Consider the following 22,470-nt stretch of genomic DNA (forward strand, 5'->3'; position numbering starts at 1 on the left):
TAGGATCAATTCTATAACTTTTTCCTGCCAGTGATGCATAATCTGAATTTAATGAAGAAGCATCAGATAAGCCCAAATGAAGGGTATTCTAAAAATACATGCCCTGTAATCTTCAAAAGTGCCAGGGTCATGAAAGACAGGCAATTGTTCCAGACTAACGATGGTTAAAGACAACTAGATGAATCACATAATTTTGAGCTAAAACCTATTGCTACAAAGAACATTTTTATGCTAAGTGGCAAAAGTAATTCTGAGAATTACTTTAAATTATTGTATCCATTCTAATTTACTTATTTTGTTGGTCCTATAATGGTTATATTGGAGAATATCTTTGTTGAACATACCTACCAGTACTTTTTAGGAGTGTATCAGGAATAATGGTAAGTGAATATGGCAACTTACTTTCAAATTGTTTAGTAAAATAATTATTTGTCATTTTTTGGGTTACTTTTCTTTTGGGGCTTTTACTTCGGGGATATTTCAAAGTAAAAAAAAACCAAACATTTAAAAACTATTGATTGTTCTGACTGCCTACAATGACATTTCCTAAAGTGTATTCCTCAGAGTGTTAATGCCAATTGCATTTAAAATGCTTTAAGTCAAATACTTTTGGGAGATGTTGGTTAAAAATATTTAAACAAGTTTCTTAAACATAGGACTTCTTAGAGCCTTAAACATAATAAATATGTTACTAGTTTCAAAGAGGGTGAAATAATATTTAGTGTTTTTTGACTTTGTTATTGTTTGTGCCTCCCCAGCAGAATTTTGTGGGACTGGCACTACAGAAAACACACTTTGGTAAATCTAATGTATAAATAAATTAAATGCTCCTTACACAATTATACCAAGCTATAGTAATTTACCCCTTTATCAGTTCTCAGTTCTCAAACTCATTATTCCAACAATTTTTTTCTTATTTAATAAATTATTTAGATACTTACTTTTTGGTCTTTGACATTTTATTTGCGAAATTGCAACTATGTATAAAGAAGAAAATAAAATTCATTAGAAATCCCACCCACTGGAGACCCTGCTATAACATTATGTTGTCTTTTTTTTTTTTTTTCATTAGCTTCCTTCACTCCCCAGGTATGTGTATTTGTCTTGTACTTTTTGTCATTAATTTTGCACTGTGTATGTTATACTCTAGCAATTTTTACCTGACATTTTATTATAAATATATTCATTAGTTATTACATATTCTTTACAATTTTATTATGATGGCAAAAATGTATCTGCATATTCCATAATTAGTTTCCCCATTCTGTTAGTATAACTGATTAAAGATGTTTTCAGAGTTTCTCTATTAAGAACAACTATGAGAGGAAAACTTTTAAACAAAAATTCTGTGTACATTGATTATTTTGTAGAAGGATAATGTAGAAATAAATTTCCTGAATAAAAATACATGAATGCTTTAATGGTTTTCGATACCTAATGCCAAATGGAAAACAATAAAAGTGGTAAAGCAATTATTCTTACATAGATTTTTTTTAGAGGAGTTTTGGGTTCACAACAAAAATGCGGAGAAAGTTCAGAATTCCCACACCCTTCACCTTCGTGCCTGCTTCTGCTACAGGCACAGCCTCCTTTACGACCAGATTTTCCACTCAGGTAGTACATTTCTTATAATCAACGAACCAGTGTTGATACATCATTATCACCCAAAGTCCATGGTTTCTTTTAGGGTTGCTCTTGTACTTTCAGTGGGTTTTGGCAAATGTATAATGTCACATATCCATCATTACAGTATCATACAGAATAGTTTCACTATTAAAAGTCCATCCCTTGTGACCTCTCCCTCCTCCCAAGCCTCTGGAAATCACTGATCTTTTTACTTGCTATAGTTTTTACTTTTCCTGGATGTCACAGAGTTGAAACAATATTATTTTAAGTGCATCAGAACTTTACAAGTAAGCTTGTTACCCCAGGCTTGACAATCTTGTTAGTGTTAAAAATGCTGAACAATTTAATCACTATAAGATTTTATTTTATTGTTTAGTTTCAGCCTCACTTTTGTTATTTGTGTTTGTTAGCCTAGCAGGCACTACTTTTCCCACAATCTACCCATAAATTTGTAATAAAATCCAAATATTTTAATCATGCTCTGTATAGCTTGCCATGATATTACCCTATCCAATTCTCCACTCTTATATCACTCTCCCATTTTTTGAATGTCCAGTACTGTGTATCCACTTTCTCACCATTTATTTAACCCACAAATACTAAGTATCTACTGTGTGTTAGGCATTTTTCTAGACATTAGCAGGTAAACAGATCAAAGTTCCTACATGATGGGCTTACATCTTTCTCCTAAACTAGCCAAGCACATTGCCACTTCAGAGCATTAATATGCATTTTTCTCTTTAGCTGCAATGCTTTTCTCTACTCCTTTATATATTTAAGATGGTAGCTCAGAGGTCACTTACGAAGATTTGGCTCAGAAAAGTGTACCTGATCACGATTCTTAAAAACAATCCTCTCTCATCAGAGTTACTCTTTATCTTCTTATCTCTGAGTTTCTTGACACTTCTTACATTTGTTTTTCTTGTATATGGAGAATACTGATGAACATACAATTTACTCTTGGCTATAAAATTCCCAGTTCAGTCTAATATAAAAACTTCTCTTTCATTTCCCATTAGTTATATCTCTGGTACTTAGCATTGTTCCTAGCGCATAATAATAGATGGATAATTACATCTTGAGTGAGTGAGTGAGTGAATTACTGATTGGATGAATAAATGAATGAATGAATAATTAAGATAAAGGTGAGATTCAGCTAGAACCTAAAATGAATAATTTTTTTACTCCTATATTGGAAGAACCAGAAGAAGGGAAAGTGTCATAGAATTACTTGCTCTTAAGCTGAGTCTTGAAAGATGAGTAGAGTTCATCAGGTAGAACTGGAATAGAGAGCATTCCAATTAGAGAAGGCAGAGTGAACAAAGGTTTAGAGCTCTGGTGCATGGAGGCTAAGAAGAGTACTCTGACTGGAGGGGAGAGATTAGGGTGGACCTTAGAACAGATGAATATGGAGAAATAAAGCAGTTCAGAGCCATACTCATTGTTCATGTAAGGTTTATGGCTCAGCAGGCAGAACTTAATTATCATTATCCAAGCATTATCTGTCTTTTCTCATTATTATTGCTCCGGAAAATCCCATTCATGGTTAAAATGAAAGCTTTCTTGTTACGAGGTCTGTGATCTTTTCTGACTTTATCAGATGAAGCTTATTACAGCCTTTCCTGTACTACTTCAGTACAGAACTTGTATATAACGGGAGTCAGATGGAGCATTTACCAGAAGAAGTGAAGTCTTTCCTGAGCTTTTTGGAGAACTTAAATGCTAAAATGGCGTCTGCTTTATTTGTGCTTCTCTGGTACTTAGCACAGTTCTTGGTGGCCCACAATAAATGTTAAAGACATTTCCTTCTCAATTCCCCCCAGTGTTACCTTCCAACTTGTGATAGTTTAGGCAATGCTGCCTAATATGGTAAATGATCCACCAGAAGCAAATTTAAGTATCGCCAACAGACAATGAAAGTTTGAAATGTTTTAAACTTGTATAAATAAGGAAAGGCCAGTAATGTTGGTGAAAATATCAAAGAAGAAAGTATTATTATTCCCATTAATTACTCTTAAAGCTTCTTCTAAAACAGATAAAGTGGGATGCCTGGGTGCTTCAGTCAGTTAAGTGTCTGTCTTCAGCTCAGTCATGATCCCAGAGTCCTGAGATCGAGTCCACATTGAGCTATTTGATAAGTAGGTCCCCTGATTCTCTTTCTGTTTGCTCTGCCTGCCACTCCCCCACTTGTGCTCTCTTTCTCTCTCTCTCTCTGACAAATAAATAATGGAAATCTTTTAAAAATAAAAAAAAAACAGGGAAAGTGAGGGAAATTGAGATAAATAAAACATGAAGTTTTTATTTTGTTGTTGAGTTTTATAATACTGCTTAAATTCTTGCCTATCCCTTCTTGTATTTGAACCTTAGACAATTAAAGTGTGTTTCCCAAGGGAGAGGTTTTCATAAACCAGGACATCATGCTAAATAGTTTTACATGGTTGCATATTTTGGGGCTGTTTAATTTCAACATGCCTGGGTTGAAGCTTTAGCTAATTTTTGCTAGTGTTTTTTTTCCCTTTTGCTTCGGAGAATGCAGCTTAATCCAGTTCCATTCAGACTGATTAGGGTTGTTAAATAAGTTACCCATAGCAGACTCTGTGAAATAAATCTAGTAATGCAATTCTCAATGGACTGTAAAAAGCTGTTATTAGTTAATTATCAAGACACTTCTGAGTGATATTAAATTATCCCATTTGTCTTCTGATTATTATTCTGGTGTCATGTAAAATTGTAAGATGTGTGAAGAATGTCCTGTTAAATACTAAATTTCCAACATGAGTGATTTTTTACAACCACGAATTCAAGTTCTTACTCCTCAAATTTTAAGAAGTTCATCTTTGACATTTTCCCCTTATAATTCTTTACTTCATGGACAGCTGTGTAACTTGACGTTAAGGTGGAATTTTTTTTCGTCATTAGACTTCACTAAAGATATATTAAAGTTAGTTCAGCTGACTAAGGCACCATTTATAAATCCAAACTTGGAGATTAGCCCATCTGCTCTGCACTAATATACAGTGATCTGCAGTTTTGCTCCCCTTACTGGCCAATTCAGCTGTGCCTGCCTGCACAAAGCAAATGAACAGTTAATTCCCCAGTAAACAGGTATTTGGTTGCTTTAATCAATATGACGTACTCACTTTGTGCTGTGGCTTTTAATACATTAAATAGGAACATTATGTATCTCATGGTTGTTGTCAGGATAAAATGAGCTCCTTGGCATTTAGAATGTGTTCAGTAGGTATTACCTTAGTAGTATTACAAGATCTTACAGGTTAGTCCCTGGTGGGCTTTAGCAGGTGAGCTTTAAGAAAGTTGCCCGATAAAGCAGGGTGTTCACCTTGGGTTCACGCTTTAAGGAGGAATGGAATTTTTTAAAACCATGGGCATTAATCAGGTATTTTCTTTATGACTTACTGGGTGCTGACTGAAGAGTAAATCATCACTTTTCCTACCTGGTAACCCACATGAAGGGAACATTATTGTTACCGACCATTCAGTTAATGTAATGCTGTTAGGATTTTCTTTCAAACTTATTCCATTAAAATAAAAAATCCACTCAAGGTATATGAGTTGTTTCTAGAGGGAACTCAGCACTCAGTACCTCTTAATGCTCTTGACCAATTCACAATTCAGTACTGCAGCCATTCCTAATCTCTATACTTCTCTTTCCTTGGCTTGAGTATTCTGTTCTCTCAGGCAGGTCAGTCAAGAAAGAAGACATATTAAGAAATCGAAAAAAAAAAAAAAAGTAGTAATAACATAATTATCTATGCTTTCCAGGAAAGCCCAATTAACAGTTAAAGGATGTGTTGAAATAGGCTTTATCAGAAATTATGTATTTGTTCTCTATTTATTCCTACAGTGTTGTTACACAGTTCATTGCTCAAATTTAGCAAAAGCTAAATGATAACTTGAATAAATGTTGTTTTAAATGGCTTTAAAATTCTTCTGAATAACAAGTCAAAAGCAAAATGACTGAGTTTAATTGTTTAATGCTTCTTGGGTGAAGAGGTATTTTAATAGGTTCATTAAGAACTATAAAGGAAAACTCAGCTTTTCCTCCTTCTGTGTAGGGAAAAACCAGTTCTCCTACTGTGAGTTTTTTTCCCCGTGAGTGTCTCCTTTATTTTTACACAGAACTCCACTTCTGACACTTCTGGCCACCATATTTGTTGAGGTTTTTCCTCACAACATGCTGTTGTCTACAACACCAGCTAAATGTTCTATCAATTAATTCAATTCTGACATGATCTTTAGAATCCATGTCAGATCCAACAATTTATAAGCTCAATCCTGTAAGGCTGCTTTCCACCACCTTTCAGATGCCAACTGCAAACAGTAGGTCCCCAGATGACATGCAACTTCCATCTGATTTGGCTGCCCTCTCCTCTGATCTGATTAGCTCACAGAACTCCAGGAAATGCTTCCTTACATTTACCAGTTGATTAAAAGATATAAAGCACACAGATGAGTAGCCAGATGAAGAGATCCATAAAGGAGAGACCTGGGTGGGTCCTGGGTGCAGGAGCTTCTTTCCTCCTGGAGTTGGGATGAATCACTCTCCTGATATGAAGGTGTTCGCCATCCTGAAAGCTCTCCAAACCCTAGACTTTGGGATTTAATGGAGACTTCATTCATTGCATAGGCATGAACAATCATTAACTTCATTTTAAGCCCTTCTCCTTTCTCAAGAGATTGATGGGGTTGGGGATTGCTGAAAATTCTAAGTTTCTCATTATGGCCTGTTTTTTCTGGTTTTTCTTTTCCAGAAGCCCCATCCAGAGTTGTCTAATTAGAACAAGAGATGATACTTATGCTCTTATCTCTTAGAAATTACCAGGGTTTTAGGAGCTCAGTGCCAGGAATCTGGGGCAGAGATATATATATATATACATATATATATATATACATATATATTTTCTAGTACCTCACAGGAACAGTCTAAAATGGTTTGAATATGTCATTATTCTTTAGGACTAAAAGATCTTAATGAACAAAGAAGAAGGAAAAAAAAAACAACTTCCTAAAGTAATGAGTAGGAATCAAGCTTAAGAGTTTGCAAAAAAGATGTATGATTTTTATAAGTACTAGCATATCTAAGCTATGTTATATTCTCATTTTCTCACAGATATCTAAAATTAATGTAGTTTATATAAGTTAAGAGTATATCTTACTTGCAAGAAAATTTTACAAAGAATTTAATCAGATGGGAGAAGTTTAGAAAAGGCTTATATCAACTGATTTAATTCGTTAGGATATTGGAGTATCTTTTCAAAATGAGAATACCACAATGAAAAAGTATATCAAAGATTGACTAAATGGATTCTACAGTTATACAATTTATAGTCAGAAATAATTTATCAAAACTTTACTCCAGTAAAATAATTACCCATTATGAAAAATTATTCTTACTAATCTTAGAATAGTGACTTGACCCATTATCAGTATATTATCATTTTATAGAAATCGTAAATTTGTAAACAGGAATTATTTTCCAAGTAATAATTATTTTAACATATAGAAAAACTATGAAGGGGTGCCTGGGTGGCTCATTTGTTAAGCATCTGCCTTCAGCTTGGGTCATGGTCCCAGGGTCCTGGGATCGAGCCCTGCATCAGGCTGCCTGCTCAGCGGGAGGCCTGCTGCTCCCTCTCCCACTCCCCCTGCTTGTATTCTGTCTCTTGCTGTCTCTCTCTCTCTCTCTCTCTGTCAAATAAATAAGTAAAATCTTAAAAAAAAAAACTATGAGAAAGTAATGAAAATACAATTTTATAGAAAATGATAAATATCTTCTCCATTGAAGGAAAGGCTTATACTCCTATTACAGTAAACACGAGTGAGAATGCATAGATTCTATGAGTATTTAAAGTACTTAATAATTGTCAGTAATTTTTGCCACTAACATATTGTTTTGTATATTTATATATTTCCAAGTTTATGTGTTCAAGAAGTTGAAAATCTAATTTGGATTTATAATTTATGCAAAAGAAAATATGTAGTATATATATTTTGCTACTTACACACACACACACACACACACACACACACACATACATACTCACACTAAGGTATGTTGCTAAAACTCTAATTGTTACGGGCCTTTAGAAAAGGAAGAGATTGATGTTTTCTGGATAAACCAATCAAGAAATAAGCAGGAAGGTACTTTCTTTGGAACACATAAGAAAGCTATGACTTTGAGAGAAAGTGACTTGCCAAGTTGCAAAACTGTTCTCAGAAGCTAAGCCCATGACTTGTTAGTGCTGTGTTTTTTTATGGGCATACATTTGGCATTTGAGTGTGATAATTCTTTCTTTAGAGCACTGGCCCACTCACCGCATCTATTATATATCTGTGCAGCTTGCTCACTAAACAGCATTCCCAAATGCCCCACACATTTCCAAATGCCCCTCAGGGGACATGCCAGCTCCTATTGAGAACTCTTTGAATACATGAATTCATTTAATTATAGGAAAAAAAGACTTGTGACAGAACTTTAAGATAATGTAAGATACTCTTGACCTACTGAGAATTTCTTATTATGGTGATGATTGTTTAGTTCTTCTGCTGGAATTCCTACAAAATGCTTTATGGAAATTACAAATAGAACTTCTTCACGAATTGATAAGCTATAGATAGGGTTGGCAATCAGATTAAATACTGTTGCACTACAGGCCATTTTAACATGTGATTAAATTCTTAGTTCCCTTTGCTGTTTTCCCAAGCACTTCTTTTTTTTTTTTTTTTTTAAAGATTTTATTTATTTATCTGACAGAGAGAAATCACAAGTAGGCAGAGAGGCAGGCAGAGAGAGAGAGGAGGAAGCAGGCTCCCTGCTAGCAGAGAGCCCGACACGGGGCTCGATTCCAGGACCCCGAGATCATGACCTGAGCCGAAGGCAGCGGCTTAACCTGCTGAGCCACCCAGGCGCCCCCCCAAGCACTTCTTTTACTCCATGTATGGATAGGTGTTACTTTTTTTTTTTTTTTTAGATTTATTTATTTATTTATTTGACAGAGAGAGAGAGAGAAAGAGAAAGCACAAGTAGGCAGAGAGGCAGGCAGAGAGAGAGGGGCAAGCAGGCTCACTGCTGAGCAGAGAGCCTGATCTGGGGCTCTATCCCATGACCCTGAGACCATCATGACCTGAGCCAAAGGCGGAGGCTTAACCCACTGAGCCACCCAGGTGCCCCTTGATAGGTGTTACTTTAACAGTAACATTGTTTGACTTGATTACAGCCTAGTTAGCATTTTACCTTACACTTGTTCCTTAGGTTCTTTTCTTTTTTCTCTTTTTCTTTCCTTTTCTTTTCTTTTCTTCTCTTTTCTTTTCTTTCTTTCTTTCTTTTCTTTTTTTTTTTTTTTTTTAAAGATCTTATATCTTTATTTGACAGAGAGATGAGAAAGCACAAGCAGGGGGAACAGCAATGGGAGAGGGAGAAGTAGGCTCCCAGCTGAACAGGGAGCCTGACACAGGACTCAATCCCAGACTCTGGGTTGATGACCTGAGCCAAAGGCAGATGCTTAACAGACTGTGCCTCTCTGGTGCCCTAGTTCCATAGGTTCTTAATAAATACCTTTGGAAATGACTTGAATACAGAGATTTAAATATGCTGTACCAAGAAAGACTGTATATCATAAGAAATCAGGGATCTCTCACAAGACAAAGAAAGACATGTTTTTTGTAGGGTTTGTGGGAAGGGCAGAATTTAGATAAAATTTAAATGTACAGTACATATCAGGCTCAAATATATATTCTCTCAGGCACTTTTAAACTACAAATTCTCATTCAACTTGAAATAAGTAAACTTGGGGCACCTGGGTGGCTCAGTAGGTTAAGCCTCTGCCTTCGGCTCAGGTCATGATCTCAGGGGCCTGGGATTGAGCCCCACATTGGGCTCTCTGCTCAGCGGGGAGCCTGCTTCCCCTTCTCTCTCTGCCTGCTGCTCTGCCTACTTCTGATCTCTCTCTGTCAAATAAATAAGATCTTAAAAAAAAAAAATAAGTAAACTTTCCAAGATAAAGCTGGATTGAAAGCCAGTTGAAAAACATTTTTTTTTTCTTTTTAAAGATTTTATTTATTAGAGAGAGAGAGAGGGGAGCCCAAGTGGGGAGAGCAGGAAGCAGAGGGATAAGCAGATTTCCCAGTGACCAGGGAGCCTGACTTGGGGCTCGATCCCAGGACTCTGAGATCACGACCTGAGCTGAAGGCAGAGGCTTAACCCACTGAGCCACCCGGGTGCTCTGAAACCTACTTTAATCAGGGATTACAAACCTAAAACTTATGTGCCTTCACTGGTCAGCTTATGTGAGTAAAATGCACAAATGGGGCTGGGAAGAGATTTTGAACTTCAGAACCCTTGCCTTCTCTTCTTGATTCCATCAGCCAGGAGAGGAGCCTTTATGTGGCCACACCAGACCTTCCAATTTTTCAAATGAATTACAAATTTAGATTTTGTATGAAAGGCACCAACTCTTAAAAATATTTATTTATTTATTTATTTATTTATTTATTTATTTATTTATTATCAGAGAGAGAGAGCGAGAGCGTGAGCATATAAGCAGGGGTAGAGGCAGGCAGGGGGAGAGGCAGGCTTCCCACTGAGCAAGAAGCCCGATGTGGGACTTGATCCCAGGACCCTGGGATAGTGACCTGAGCCTAAGATGGATGCTTAACCAAATGAGCCACCCAGCCATCCCGAAAGGCATCAATTTTTAAATGTTGCAGATTAATTAAAATATTTTATAAACACAGTCTGTGTTTAAAAAAATGCATCCTTTGGATTTTGTAATTTGTTAAAATATTTATTTATTTATTTATTTATTTATAGCAGGATAACATCAAAAATATACACATTAAGGGAGGAATGTATTGGAAAGTTCCAAAAGCAATTGCACCAGAATAAACTCTAATATATCGTTCCAAGAATAAAGAGAACTTCTGAGTTTTCCTATGTGGAATATTTAAAATTCATCTTGCATTTGATATGCTAAATACTAAAAATATTATATTTATGAGAGTAATAAAGGGAACTAATAAGCAATTAAGTTAGTTGTTCATAATGGAAAATGACTATTGTTAAAATGAATTGAGTAGGAAGCATCAAATTATTAATATAAAATGGCAATGCCTATTCCTAACTCAATAGAGTGAATTTCTGCTTAAATAACAAATGGCTCCAATGTCTTTAAAAACATGGTAACCACATTGATGTAATTTGAGATATTAAGTTCATTTTTTAAAGAAAATCACTTCTGTACAATCCGATACCGTTAGGAAGAACTTTATAGAAAGACTACCTTAAGTTTAACTAACTATTTCTTATCTCTGACCAATCTCTGTTTTACAAAGAAAGACTATTACTAAATTTTGACTATACTAGTGGGTGAGATCTTTTTAATAAAAGCAGAACCATAGTGTGATTTCTTTACCCTTGAGGCCACGCCCTGCCAAATCATTTTATATAAACTAAACATTTTGAGGGTACATACATACAGACGTGCACATATGGTCAGTTTGTAGTAAGAATGCTTAAATATATCACTTCTGCAACTGAAGGAAACCATGTATTTAAGACATGCCATGATTCAAATTAGATTTAGAGCCTACATCCCAGAGAACAGAATTATTATTGCTGGAGGGAGCATTAAAGTTTATTTCCACTAGTCCCAGTGTTTAAATTAAGGAAATTGAGTCCCTGAAAATGTTCCCCTTAAAATTACGTGTGAGCTTTGAATTGCCAAGTCCAGTGCCCTGTGCTGTCTTTCCTCTTACTTGATCTTTCAGCTGAATCTGACCTTCCTGACGTTCTCATATTTGACTTGTACCAATTGCTTTTTCCTTGTTCTTGTTCTCAATTTTTCTCCATCTTCTGTTTCCCTGCCAGTGCCATTGTGGGCTGACATTGCTCAAAGTTCTGCTCAATATTCCTTTCCTTTTACATCCCCACGTCCTGGCTGATGACTGATTACTTGTATTGCTTCGGTTATAACTGATACCTATTTTTCTAGCCTATGATCTGTATCATGAACCTCAAATCCACATTACCATTCTTCATCTACAAAGACTTTGCTTTTCTTCATTATTTTACATTATCTTGGAAAATCTGACAGCTTATCAACCTTGACGGGTATTTGGTCTCTATTTTTATCCTAACCCAATATGCCTGTAGTATTCAGTTGTCTTCTAAATAGATCTAATTAATTCAGCCCCACTGTTTGTAGTACTCTAAAAGGCTCACTCTTTCAAGATCAACTCTTTCTGCTTAACGTCCCCAGCTCCGGGCCCCTGAAATATTTCCCATTCCTCAAACCTGCGTTTGTGTGTTACATCCTGAGAGAACTCTTGCCTTGAGTCTGGAATCCCCTTTACTTCTTTCTCTAGTAGAATCTCTCTTCTCGTAAGTTACACAAGGCTTACAAAAGAGGAAATCAAAGTAATCTTTCCTAGGGAGATAGAGATCACCTTTCCAAGGAATCCCTCCATTCTTCCTCATTCATTTCTCTAATCAGTAATTTAAATGTCTGGTCCCCTGGAGTAGGCAAAACTGTTGGATTAATGATGTCTTTCTTATTTTTTCCATTATCCAAGGCCTGTTACAAATAGGGAACTGATTGTAGGAGAATGGGGACCTATGTGGATTTTCCTTTCCTTTTCTTTCTCTTTCTTTCTTTCTTTCTTTCTTTCTTTCTTTCTTTCTTTCTTTCTTTCTTTCTTATTTCTCTCTCTTTTTTTTTTTTTAAGATTTTATTTATTTATTTGACAGAGAGATCACAAGCAGGCAGAGAGGCAGACAGAGAGAGAGGAGGAAGCAGGCTCCCTGCTGAGCAGAGAGCCCGATGCGGGGCTCGATCCCAGGACTCTGAGATCATGACCCGAGCCGAAGGCAGCGGCTTAACCCACTGAGCCACCCAGGCGCCCCCATTTCTCTCTCTTTTTAATTGCCACATAAACCTGTCAGTTTTTATCCATCCTATGCAGCTTGCTTACTATGGCTTCAGATCCCTTAGGCCAGGTGATAGAGTCTGGGAAGTGTGAATGGAGAGTAAAAAAGAAGTTGTCAGACTCTCTTGTGAGTTGGAGTCATAATCTCTAGGTCTGGCTGGTGATTAGAGCTGGCTCTAGTAGGTGTCTTCTTTAGAGATAACCTTTCACTGGGCTCTTTCACCCACAGCATCCTTGGCCCAGATGAAAGAATTTCTTCTCTAGTTCATTACTTACATAGTCTACAGCCCCTCGGAATTTGACAATACATTTAGTTTCTCTCTGCTGATGACTCTATGACTCTCTAGGTCATTTGGACCTAAAATGAACCCATAGTGGCTTTTTCTCATGCCTGGTGACATCTGGTCCATAAGGAATAATCATCTCCAAATCTTTTGGTGACAGGGGCCAATCCACTCTGCCCTTCAACTATAGCGACACATATCGGGTCCTCCCAGGGGATCCATTTAAGTGCCTCTCATCTGGTTTGATGTAGGAGCATTCTTTTCATATATCAGTTACTCCCTCAAAAACTCTCTTCACAAATAGCCTTCTCTCTCCTCTTTGGAAATACTTACAAATGCAGTATAAGTAAGGTTTAAGACTTGTCTAACTGGTTCCTGCCCACCCATTTCTTCCTGGCCTTGGAGAGCCACAACTCATTTGCATATGCAATATTATTATGAAGTCTTCACTAAAACTTTCATTTTACCTACCTGTTTCACATGTTACTGACAGACAAGGGCATGGAACTCCATCTCCTGAGTGTAAAATGAAATCAAATTGGAAATTCTAGGTTTCAAATGAAAGTTCTAGAAGATGGAGAGGTGTCATCAAAGATTTCCACACATTTCCCTAGGGCAAACTGGGAGGTTGTCAGCATATATGAATCTCAATTTGAGGGTTATGTTTGGAGGTTTTCAATAATAGTCTGATTCTAGCAGGTATCCTAAACTCAAATCAAGGAGCTAAAATCAAAAGATGTGAACACAAGCATACATTAGAGATATTGCTAGTTTGGTTCCTGACCACTGCAATAAAGCAAATATTGCAATAAAATGAATCAAATGAATTTTTGGTTATCCAGTGCATATAAAAGTTATGGTTACGTTATACTGTAGTCTGTTATGTGTGTAATAGTATTATGTCTAAAAAACCTATCTTAATTAGAAGATACTCTGTTGCTAAAAACTGCAGCCATCACCTAGGTTTTTAGTGACTCATAGTCACTGATCACAGATCACAGATCACCATAACAAATATAATAATAATGCAGAAGTTTGAGATATTGCAAGATTTACCAAAATGTGACACAGACATAGTGAGCAAATGTTGTTGGGAAAATGGCACCAAGAGACTTGCTCATCGCAGGGTTACCGTCAACCTTCAATTTGTAAAGAAATATAGTATCTGCGAAGTGTAATACAGTGAAGGACAATAAAAGAAGGTGTGCTTGAACAAGTAAGTGTCAGGTGCGGTGCAGCTGGAGGAGAGCTAAAGAGAGCCGCAGCTGCCTCATCAGTGAACTGTACCTTAGATCCTGTAGCTGCCTTTTCCTCACCTCACTTCCTCTTGGGCTTGGCTGACTCCCTAGCTTCTGGCTCTGCAGCCAGCCCCCGAGAGAAGTCCAAGGGAAAATAAAAGGGAAAAGAAGAGCCCATAATTTCTTACTTTTATTTTTAAATTTTGATTCATTTTAGACTTAAAAAGGAATCTCAAAAATTCTAAGTAGAGTGCCAATATACCCTTAGTTAGCTAGCATCTCCTTATGACAACATCTTGTGTATCTATAGAACGTTTATCAAAACTACATAATTAGCCCTGGTGAAATATATTAACTGCAGAATGTATTTGAGTTTTATCAGTATGCCCACTAACATCTCATTTCTTTTCCAACATGCAGTTCAGGATCCCAGATTGCATTTCCTTGTCATGTCTCCTCAGCTTCCTCTAGTCTGAGATAGTTCCTCATTCTGTCCACATCTTTAAAGACCTTGATATTACTGAAGAACACTAATTAGTTATTTGGCAGACTGTCTCTCAGTTTGGATTTGCCTGATAATTTCTTATGACTACATTGAGATAATGAGCTGTTGCGAAGAATACAAAAAAAATATGTTCCCTTCTTAGTGTATCATATCAGGGGTTGTATAACACACTTGTGTATTACTGGTGGTGCTCATCACTTGGCGAAGGTGGGAGCTGCCAACATTCTCCACGGTGATTTTTCTTTTTATAATTGCTAAATATTTTACAGGAGATACTGAGACTAAACGCCTATCTTGTTTCTGCTTAAATTCTCTCCTGATGTCAGCATTGGTGGGATCTCAGCTTCAGCAATTACTACTGTCATGTTTTAGTAGTATGTTTTTCATGTCTTTAATTTCTTTACTTATTAATTGGACCAGTATAAAGAAAAATTGTTATTATTTCACTGCTTACTCTGTTATTCTGTTAGTACTGATTCTTGGGTAATTACTTTATTCTTTGGTATACAGCCTAAAACAGTGGTTATGTATTTTGTTGCTCAGGTTATTGCAACTTTGTCCATGGGCAGCTCGTCACATTTGCTCCTGGGCTCTTTGGATATGCCTCCATACCTTTTTTTTTTTTTTTTTTTTAAACACTTCTTTACTTTCTGGCTCCAGAAAATCAGAAGATGCTCCACACTTATATTATTCATATCCCAACCATGGAATCAACTTCTTCTCCACAGAACCCTGGCACTTATTATTGGATGGAGAACAGTATGTAGAAACCAAGATCATGGGCTCTGCATTTTGCCATTTCTAATGGAGGGTCACTGCTTCCATCCCCTCTTAGTAAATCTAAGTTATAGACAGAAGCAAATGTACAGTAAGCTAACTCACAGATAGACATACCTACGTTTATTTCTCTGTGTATGTATTTCTCCACCTCTTTATAGGACCCTGTACTGATACTTCACCTACAGCGGGCATCAAAGGGTTTATTCCAGCACTCTTCCTTTCTTTATATATCTAAAAATGTTTCAACAATAAAAACCTGGCTCTTGTGATCTGTAATACCTTAATTTATTTATTCAAACTTAATATTCAAGTACAGTAGCTATAGAATTCCTAATCCATACTCTTGTAAGAACAAATTTTGTAAGTGTAGAGTATTTTATAAAATTCTTTTTGTCTTAGCTTTACATTGTCCTGCCAAAGCACTGTTTTCCAAAGTTAGTTAGACTAACTCCTTCCTTCCTCATACTTTACAGGGTGGTTAGGTGATTGTTTTTTTTTTCAATTAGATTCATTTATAAAGGTCTGCATACCAGCTTATCTCCATATACTATTTTTTTTTTGAAAGGGGTTTACTTTACTTAAAAAAAAAAAAGACTTAAAATAAGTAATCTCTACACTCAATGTGGGTCTTGAACTTATGACCTTCAGGTCAAGAGTTGCATGGTCTTCCCCAGCCAGGTGCCCCTACATATACTTTTTAAAAAAAATTAGTATATATATATATATAAATTCATTTTTGTGGTGTACAGTTCTATGGATTTTGACAGAAGCATGAAGTTGTGTATTCACTACTGCAGTTCCATACAAAACAAGTGTTCCATCATCCCAAATGTCCCCCCTGTCCTTAATAAAGAAACCATCCCCCCTACCCTGTAGATTGTCAGATGTTTTTCTGTTTTTCTCCTAATAGTTCTGTCTTTTCCAAAGTGATATATAAATCAAATCATGCAATATATAGCCATTTGTATTTGCTTATTTTCCTTAGCAAGATACATTTATGTTTCATTTAATGTTGTTGTATTCATCCATAGTTCATTCTTTATTATTGAGTAGAATTCTGTTGTATGGATGTATCACATTGTGCTTATCTATTTACCCGTTAAGACACTTTGATATGTTTGGCAATTATGAATAAATGTACTGTAAACATTGACATACGGGTTTTTATGCGACCATAAATTTAAATTTCTCTTGGTTTAAAAACCCAGGAGTGTAATGCTGGGTCATAAAGGAAGTGAAAACTGTTTAAGAAACTGCCAAAGTATTTTTCAAAGTGGCTATCATTTTACATTCCTACCACAAATGTATGAGCTTTCCAATTGCTCAGTGTCCTTACAAGTACCTGTTGTTGGTAGTTTTTTTTTTTTTAAACATCCTAGTGGGAGTATAGCAATAGCTCATTATAGTTTAAATTTTTATTTCCTAAATGACCAAAGATATTAAACATCCTTTCGTGTGTGTGTGTGTGTGTGTGTGTGTGTGTGTGTTTTGGCATTCATCTATCTTCTTTGGTAAAGTATCTTTAGAGAACTTTTGCCTATTTTTAAAAAAAGTTTCTTTAATCATTAAGTTTTTAATTATTTTCTTCATTTCTAGTTGTTCAGTTTTGTGAGTTCCTTATAATTTCTGGATATAGTTTTTGCCATATATAATATACAAACATTTACTCCCAATCTGTGGAGTGTTTTTTTTTAACTTGTTGATCAATATCTTTCACACAGCTAAAGTTTATATTTTTACTTTTTATTTTTATTTATTTATTTTTAAATTATTTTTATTAACATATAATGTATTATTTGCCCCAGGGGTACAGGTCTGTGAATCAGCAGACTTACACATTTTACAGCACTTACCATAGCCCATACCCTCCTCAATGTCCATAACCCAACCACCTTATCCCTACCCCTGACCACCAGCAACCCTCAGTTTGTTTTGTGAGATTAAGAGTCTCTTATGGTTTGTCTCCCTCCTAATCCCATCTTGCTTCATTTTTTTCCTTCCCTATCCCCCACAAACCCCCACCCTGCCTCTCACATTCCTCATATCACAGGTATTATATGATAATTGTCTTTCTCTGATTGACTTATTTTGCTCAACAAAATACCCTCGAGTTCCATCCACGTCATTGCAAATGGCAAGCTTTTTTTTATGGCTGCATAGTATTCCAGTGTGTGTGTGTGTGTGTGTGTGTGTGTGTGTGTGTGTATGTGTGTGTGTAGACCACATACTACATCTTCATTCATCTGTTGATGGACATCTAGGTTCTTTCCATAGTTTGGCTATTGTGGACATTGCTGCTATAAACATTGGGGTGCATGTGCCCTTTAGGATGACTGCATTTGTATCTTTAGGGTAAATACCCAGCAGTGCAGTTGCTGGGTTGTAGGTAGCTCTATTTTCAACTTTTTGAGGAACCTCCTTGCTGTTTTCCAGAGTGGCTGCATCAGTTTTCATTCCTACCAACAGTGTAGGAGGGTTCCCCTTTCTCTGCATCTTCATCAACATCCATCATTTCCTGACTTCTTAATTTTAGCCATTCTGACTGGTGTGAGGTGATATCTCATTGTGGTTTTGATTTATATTTCCCTGATGCTGAGTGATGTTGAGCACTTTTTCATGTGTTTGTTGGCCATTTGGATGTCTCCTTTGCAGAAATTCTGTTCATGTCTTCTGCCAATTTCTTGATTGGATTATTTGTTCTCTGGGTGTTGAGTTTGATAAGTTCTTTATAGATTTTGGATACTAGCCCTTTATCTGATATGTCATTTGCAAATATCTTCTCCCATTCTGTCAGTTGTCTTTTGGTTTTGTTGACTGTTTTTTTGCTGTGCAAAAGCTTTTGATCTTGAAGTACGAATAGTTCATTTTTGCCCTTCCCTTGCCTTTGGTGATGTTTCTAGGAAGAAGTTGCTGAAGCTGAGGTCACAGAAATTGCTACCTGTGTTCTCCTCAAGGATTTTGATGGATTCCTTTCTCAAATTGAGGTCTTTCATCCACTTGGAGTCTATTTTTGTGTGTGGTGTAAGTAAATGGTCCAATTTCATTTTTCTGCATGTGGCTGTCCAATTTCCCAACATCATTTGTTGAAGAGGCTGTCTTTTTTCCATTAGACATCCTTTCCTGTTTTGTCAAAGATTAGTTGACCATAGAGTTGAGGGCCTATTTCTGGGCTCTCTATTCTGTTCCATTGATCTATGTATCTGTTTTCGTGCCAGAACCATACTGTCTTGATGATGACAGCTTTGTAAAAGAGCTTGAAGTCTGGAATTGTGATGCCACCAACTTTGGCTTTCTTTTTCAACATTCCTCTGGCTATTCGGGGTATTTTCTGGTTCCATATAAATTTCAGGATTATTTGTTCCATTTCTTTGAAAAAGATTGATGTATTTTGACAGGGATTGCATTAAATATGTAGATTGCTTTAGGCAACATAAACATCTTCACAATATTTGTTCTTCCAATCCATGAGCATGGAACATTTTTCCATTTCTTTTTGTCTTCCTCAATTTCTTTCATGAGTTTTCTGAGTACAGATTCTTTGCCTCTTTGGTTAGCTTTATCCCTAGGTATCTTATGGTTTTGGGTGCAATTGTAAATGGGATTGACTCCTTAATTTCTCTTTCTTCTGTCTTGCTGTTAGTGCATAGAAATGCAACTGATTTCTGAGCATTGATTTTATATCCTGACACTTTACTGAATTTCTGTGTGAGTTCTAGCAGATTTGGAGTGGAGTGTGTTGGGTTTTCCACATAAAATATCATATCATCTGCAAAGAGTGAGAGTTTGACCTCTTCTTTGCCAATTCAGATGCCTTTTATTTATTTTTGTTGTCTGATTGCTGAGGCTAGGACTTCTAGTACTATGTTTAATAGCAGTGGTGATAGTGGACATCCCTGCTGTGCTCCTGACCTTACGGGAAAAGCTGTCAGTTTTTCCCCATTGAGAATAATATTTGCTGTGGGTTTCTCATAGATGGCTTTGATGATATTGGGGTATGTACTCTCTATCCCTACACTTTGAACAGTTTTGATCAAGAAAGGATGCTATACTTTGTCAAATGCTTTTTCAGCATCTATTGAGAATATCATACGGTTCTTGTTTTCTTTTTTTTTTTTTTTTTTGAGATTTTAGTTATTTATTTGACAGACAGAGATCTCAAGTAGGGGGAGAGGCAGGCAGAGAGAGAGGGAGAGAGAGAGAGAGAGAGAGAAGGAAGCAGGCTCCCACTGAGCAGAGAGCCCAATGTGGGGCCCAATCCCAGGATGCTGGGATCATGACCTGAGCCAAAGGCAGAGGCTTTAACCCACTGAGCCACCCAGGCACCCCTGTTCTTTCTTTTATTAATGTATTGTATCACACTGATATATTTGCTGATATTGTACCATCCTTGTAGCCCATGAATAAATCCCACTTGGTCATGGTGAATAATCCTTTTAATGTACAATTGGGTCCTATTGGCTAGTATTCTGGTGAGAATTTTTACATCCATATTCATCAAGAATACAGGTCTGAAACTCTCCTTTTTGATGGGGTGTTTGGTTTGGGGATCAAGATAATGCTGGCCTCATAAAATGAGTTTTGAAGTTTTCCTTTCATTTCTATTTTTTGGAACAATTTCAGGATAACAGGTATTAATTCTTCTTTTAATGTTTGGTAGAATTCCCCTGGGAAGCCATCTGGCCCTGGGCTTTTGTTTGTTGGGAGATTTTTGATGACTGCTTCAATCTCCTTACTGGTTATGGGTCTGTTCAGGTTTTCTATTTCTTCCTGATTCAGTTGTGGTAGTTTATATGTCTCTAGGAATGCATCCATTTCTTCCAGATTGTCAAATTTGCTGGCGCATAGTTGCTCATAATATGTTCCCATAATTGTTTGTATTCCTTTGGTGTTGGTTGTGATCTCTCCTCTTTCATTCATGATTTTATTAATTTGGGTCCATTCTTTTTCTTTTTAATAAGTCTGGCCAGGAGTTTATCAATCTTATTAATTCTTTCAAAGAACCAACTTCTAGTTTCGTTGATCTGTTCTACTGTTCTTTTGGTTTCTATTTCATTGATTTCTGCTCTGATCTTTATGATTTCTCTTCTCCTGCTGGGTTTAGGCTTCCTTTGTTGTTCTTTCTCCGGATCCTTTAGGTGTAGGATTAGGTTGTGTACTTGAGACCTTTCTTGTTTCTTGAGAAAGGCTTGTATCGCTATATATTTTCCTCTCAGGACTGCCTTTGCTGTGTGCCACAGGTTTTGAACAGTTGTGTTTTCATTATCATTTGTTTCCATGAATTTTTTTCAATTCTTCCTTAATTTCCTGCTTGACCCATTCATTCTTTAGTAAGATGCTCTTTAGCATCCATATATTTGGGTTCTTTCTAACTTTCCTCTTGTGATTGAGTTCTAACTTCAGAGCATTGTGGTCTGAAAGTATGCAGGGAATGATTCCAATCTTTTGGTACTGGTTGAGACCTGATTTGTGACTTAGGATGTGATATTCTGGAGAATGTTCCATGTGCACTAGAGAAGAATGTGTATTCTGTTGCTTTGGGATGGAATGTTCTGAATATATCTGTGGTGTCCATCTGGTCCAGTGTGTCATTTAAGGCCTTTATTTCCTTGTTGATCTTTTGCTTGGATGATCTGTCCATTTCAGTGAGGGGGTTGTGAAAGTACCCTACTATTATTGTATTCTTCTTGATGTGTTTCTTTGATTTTGTTATTAATTGGTTTATGTAATTGGCTGCTCCCATGTTATGGGCATAGATATTTAAAACTGTTAGATCTTCTTGTTGGACAGACCCTTTGAGTATGATATAGTGTCATTCCTTATCTCTTATTATAGTCTTTGGCTTAAAATCTGATTTAGCTGATTGCCACCCCAGCTTTCTTTTGATGTCCATTAGCATGGTAAATTGTTTTCCAGTGCCTCACTTTCCATCTGGAGGTGTCTTTGGGTCTAAAATGAGTTTCTTGCAGATAGCATATTGATGGATCTTATTTTTCTTATCCATTCTGATACCCTGTATCTTCTGATTGGGGCATTTAGCCCAATTACATTCAGGGTAACTACTGAAAGATATGAATTTAGTGCCATTGTATTGCCTGTAAGATGACTGTTACGTATATTGTTTCTGTTCCTTTCTGGTCTACTACTTTTAGGTTCTTTCTTTGCTTAGAGGACCCCTCTCAATATTTCCTGTAGGGCTGGTTTGGTGTTTGTAAAGTCTTTTAATTTTTGTTTCTCCTGGAAGATTTTTATCTCTCCTTCTATTTTCAATGATAGCCTAGCTGGATATAGTATTCTTGGCTGCATATTTTTCTCATTTAGGGCTCTGAATATATCATGCTAGTCCTTTCTGGCCTGCTAGGTCTATATGGATAAATCTACTGTCAACCTAATATTTTTACCATTGTATGTTACAGACCTCTTCTCCCTAGCTGCTTTCAGGATTTTCTCTTTATCATTAAGACTTTTAAGTTTTACTATTAGATGATGAGTTATGAACCTATTTTCTGTGGGGGATTATCTGTGCTTCCTGGATTTTGATGCTTGTTCCCTTTGCCATATTAGAGAAATTCTCTGTTGTAATTTTTCCAATATACCTTCTGCCCCTCTCTCTCTTTCTTCCACTTCTGAGATCCCAAGTATTCTAGTATTGTTTTGTCTATGGCATCATTTATCTCTCGAATTCTCCCCTTGTGATCCAGTAGTTGTTTGTCTCTTTTGCTCAGTTTCTTTATTCTCCATCATTTGGTGATCTATATCACTAATTCTCTCTTCTGCCTCATTTTTCCTGCCGTAAAAGCCTCCTTTTTTTTTTTTTTAAAGATTTTGCTTATTTATTAATGAGAGATAGAGAGAGAGAGAGAGGCAGAGGCAGAAGGAGAAGCAGGCTCCCCGATGAGCAGGGAGCCTGATGCAGGACTCGATCCCAGGACCCCAGATCATGACCTCAGCCGAAGGCAGATGCTTAACCATCTGAGCCACCCAGGTGCCCCAGAGCCTCCATTTTTTATTGTACCTCATTAATAGCTTTCTTCGATTTTCAACTTGGTGATTTTAGTTCATTTATTTCTCCAGAAGGAGATTTTATTTCTCCAGA

The sequence above is a fragment of the Lutra lutra genome, chromosome 1 (genome assembly GCF_902655055.1).
Source record: "Lutra lutra chromosome 1, mLutLut1.2, whole genome shotgun sequence".
Taxonomy (NCBI): Eukaryota; Metazoa; Chordata; class Mammalia; order Carnivora; family Mustelidae; genus Lutra; species Lutra lutra.